The sequence below is a fragment of the Ostrea edulis genome, chromosome 1 (assembly GCF_947568905.1).
Source record: "Ostrea edulis chromosome 1, xbOstEdul1.1, whole genome shotgun sequence".
NCBI classification, from domain to species: domain Eukaryota; kingdom Metazoa; phylum Mollusca; class Bivalvia; order Ostreida; family Ostreidae; genus Ostrea; species Ostrea edulis.
The window spans coordinates 54,943,895-54,946,394 of NC_079164.1; the positions used below are offsets into that span (position 1 = coordinate 54,943,895).

The 2,500-nt window shown below is 35.6% G+C and overlaps 1 protein-coding gene across 6 annotated transcripts in view; it reads right to left on the minus strand.

Annotated features, from left to right (window-relative positions):
- The window catches only part of LOC125664628 (serine-protein kinase ATM-like), a 408,026-nt gene that overhangs the window by 118,059 nt on the left and 287,467 nt on the right, over positions 1–2,500 (minus strand). The window lies entirely within an intron of this gene.

Genomic DNA, 2,500 nt, shown 5'->3' on the forward strand with positions numbered 1-2,500 from the left:
AAAAAATACGACCACCCACACAAAAAAATATCATTTGCCGCCCGACCCCCCCCCATTTGATCATTTCTGGAACAGCCCTAACATATTTTCCCACTATACTGTGTCCAACATACTTTCAAACATTCATTAAAACCCCATATGACCCGATCAAATGATCATCATACTCAGCTTCAACTGATTCTGTTTGTTGATGTAGCCATGTTAGGTAGCCAGTCAAATTGAACCCCTTTGATCTCTGTGATCTATTTCAACTCCCCCCCCCCCCCCCCCCCCCCTTTTTTTAAAACAAATGTATGAATATTCTTGAACCCCAACTTTTGGTACGAGGTGGAACAAACCCGTTAACCTTTTTACGATTTACATTTTCATGACTGAATGGTGTATGCAAATGGATATAGATACAAGAGGCCCATGGGCCACATTGCTCACCTGAGTCACCTTGGCCCACATCTAAAGATTTTCCATACATATTCGCAGGTAAAACTTTGATTCTCTATTGTGGCCCCAACCTACCTTTGTGGCAATGATTTTGATAAACTTAAATCTGCACTATGTAAGGAAGCTTTCATGTAAATTTCTTTGGCTCAATGGTTCTTGAGAAGAAGATTTTTTAAAGATTTTCTCTATATATCAGCATGTAAAACTTTGATCCCCTATTGTACGTGGCCTCATCCTACCCCTAGGGGCCATGATTTAAAAACTATGAATCTGCAATGTCAGGAAGTTTTCATGTAAATGTAAACTTTTCTGACCCAGTGATTCTTCATCAGAAGATTTTTAATGATTTTCCTTATATATTTGTTTGTTAAACTTTGATTCCCTATTGTGGCCCCATTCTATCCCCAGGGGCAATGATTTGAAAAACTTGAATCTGTACTACGTAAAGAAGCTTTCAAGTAAATGTAAACTTTTTTTGGCCCACCGTTTTTTGAGAGAAGATTTTTAATGATTTTCCCTATATATTTGCATGTAAAACTTTGATCCCATATTGTAGCCCCATCCTATCCCAAGGGGTCATGCTTTTAACAAACTTGAATCTGCACTATGTAGGAAGCTTTCATGTAACCTTCAGCTCCTCTGGCCCAGTGGTTCTCGAGAATATTTTCAAATGACCCTACCCTATTTTTGTGATTATCTCCCCTTTGAAGGGGGCATGGCCCTTCATTTGAACAAACTTGAAAGCCCTTCATCCAAGTTTGGTTGAAATTGGCCCAGTGGTTCTGGAGGAGAAGTCAAAAGTATGAAAAGTTTACAGACAGACAACTGGTGATCAGAAAAGCTCACTTGAGCTTTCAGCTCAGGTGAGCTAATAATAATGATATTTATGACAGTATGTTTCCTATGCATTGTCCCTTGGTACCTTTAGTTGTTGATTAAACATATTGTACTTGATTGCAATGTTTATATATGATTATGCCCCTAGGGGTCCATTATTTGGCAATAAACTATCTGTATCTGTATTAATAATATCCAACTCAAATCATGTATTCAGTTTTCATTTATCATAAAATTGAATACTTAATGTAAAGTGCACAAGAGGCCCATGGGCCACATCACTCACCTGAGATACCTTGGCCCTGCCATTGTTCAGAACTTAGATTTTTAAAGAATTTTTATCAATCTTTATTCAAATGAAACTTTTTTGACTCCGTATTGTGGCCCTGCAACCTAGCCCTGAAGGATAACAACATAACTGAAAATGAATTCACATAACATGGATATGCCTCAACACCAATATGACTAGCATGTCCTTGCTGTTTTGGTTAAGACAAAGGTCACAAGGTCATACGTCATGGTCAGCTAAAACACAATCAGGGTGGAAATTACTACTCGCCTAATATGGAAGCAGATATCTTGTTTGTTTTAATAGATACAGTTTCAAGAACACATCATTGTAACATAAACACTTTCATCTTTCCAAAACACCATAACACTAAGTACATTAGTTTGCGTTATTTTGTAAATAAGAAAAGTTGGCTAAATTGAAAATTATACATGATTTTGAGGGTGTGATTTGTGATTACAAAGATTTTTGATTGCAGACTCTAGCCCTATATACAAAGAAATGACATACAATATTCAGAAACTTTGTTCTTGTTCCAATCTTTCTAGAATTATGTAATAAGCCAACTGCTCACTAAAGGTATGAAATTCAGACTATAAAACACAAATAAGCTTTTCAGATTCCAACATCTATAAAACAAATTATCAAACACCAAAAAAAAAAAAAGAAAAAAAAAATATCTTTTAATAGCTATCAATCTTAATTATAGTTTTATTTTGATAATTTTGATACAATTTAAGATCTTATGCCATACTGTCATTTAATTGTGTTTTATTATTGCATTCCTCTTCTTACCCTTGTAAAGCGCCATTTTCTTTTATACAAGGCGCTATACAAATTTTATTATTATCATTAATGGCAATAAGCCAGTTTCGAGACAAGAGCTATTTTGTGTAGGAGGTGCATTTAGTGGAACTTTGAATGCCTAAGTGGGAC